The sequence below is a fragment of the Struthio camelus genome, unplaced genomic scaffold (genome assembly GCF_040807025.1).
Source record: "Struthio camelus isolate bStrCam1 unplaced genomic scaffold, bStrCam1.hap1 HAP1_SCAFFOLD_33, whole genome shotgun sequence".
NCBI lineage: Eukaryota > Metazoa > Chordata > Aves > Struthioniformes > Struthionidae > Struthio > Struthio camelus.
This window is the reverse complement of record NW_027182567.1, coordinates 1,284,835-1,286,235: the sequence shown is the minus strand read 5'-3', so window position 1 is coordinate 1,286,235 and position 1,401 is coordinate 1,284,835.

Here is a 1,401-nt window from a genome sequence, read left to right as displayed (position 1 = left end):
CCGAGTGCCTTTCGGGGCGGCCGGGGCGGGTCCGAGTGCCTTTTGGGGTGGCCGGGCAGGCTCCGAGTGCCTTTCGGGGAGGCCGGGGAGGCTCCGAGTGCCTTTCGGGGCGGTCGGGGAGGCTCCGAGTGCCTTTGGGGGAGGCCGGGCCGCCTCCGAGTGCCTTTCGGGGAGGCTGGGCCGCCTCCGAGTGCCTTTTGGGGCGGCCAGGGAGGCTCCGAGTGCCTTTTGGGGCGGCCAGGGAGGCTCCGAGTGCCTTTTGGGGCAGGGGAGCCGGCACCGAATGCCTTTCGGGGTGGCCGAGCCGGCTCCGAGTGCCTTTCGGGGCGGTCGGGACGCCTCCGAGTGCCTTTGGGGGAGGCCGGGCCTCCTCCGAGTGCCTTTCGGGGAGGCTGGGCAGGCTCCGAGTGTCTTTCGGGGCGGCCAGGGAGGCTCCGAGTGCCTTTTGGGGCGGCCGTGCAGGCTCCGACTGCCTTTGTGGGTGGCCACGGAGGCTCTGAGTGCCTTTCGGGGTGGCTGGGGAAGCTCCGAGTGCCTTTCGGGGCGGCCGTGGAGGCTCCGAGTGCCTTTCGGGGCGGCCGGCGAGGTTCCGAGTGCCTTTCGGGGCGGCCGGGGAGGCTCCGAGTGCCTTTGTGGGCAGCCAGGCCGCCTCCGAGTGCCTTTCGGGGAGGCCGGTCTGCCTCCGAGTGCCTTTCGGGGCAGCCGGGTCGCCTCTGAGTGCCTTTCGGGGTGGCCGGGGAGGCTCCGAGGGCCTTTCGGGGTGGCCGGGCTGCCTCCGAGTGCCTTTCAGGGAGGCCGGTGAGTCTCCGAGTGCCTTTCGGGGTGTCCAGGGAGGCTCCGAGTGCCTTTCGGGGCGGCCGGGACGGCTTCGAGCGCCTTTCGGGGCGGCCAGGGAGGCTCCAAGTGCCTTTGTGGGCGGCCGGGCCGCCTCCGAGTGCCTTTCGGAGTGGCCGGGGAGGCTCCGAGTGCCTTTCTGGTAGGCCGTGTCGCCTCCGAGTGCCTTTCGGGGCAGCCGGACCGCCTCCAAGTGCCTTTCGGGGCGGCCGGGGAGGCTCCGAGTGCCTTTCGGGGTGGCCGGGGAGGCTCCGAGTACCTTTCGGGGCGGCCGGGCAGGCTCCGAGTGCCTTTTGGGGATGCCGGGGAGGCTCCGAGTGTCTTTTTGGGGCGGCCGGGACGGCTTCGAGCGCCTTTCGGGGCGGCCGGGGAGGCTCCGAGTGCCTTTGTGGACGGCCGGGGAGGCTCCGAGTGCCTTTCGGGGCGGCCAGGGAGGCTCCGAGTGCCTTTCGGGGCGCCCGGGGCGGTTCCGAGTGCCTTTCGGGGCGGCCTGGCCGGCTCCGAGTGCCTTTCGGGGCGGCCGGTCGCCTCCGAGTGCCTTTCGGGGCGGTCGGGGAGGCTCGGAGT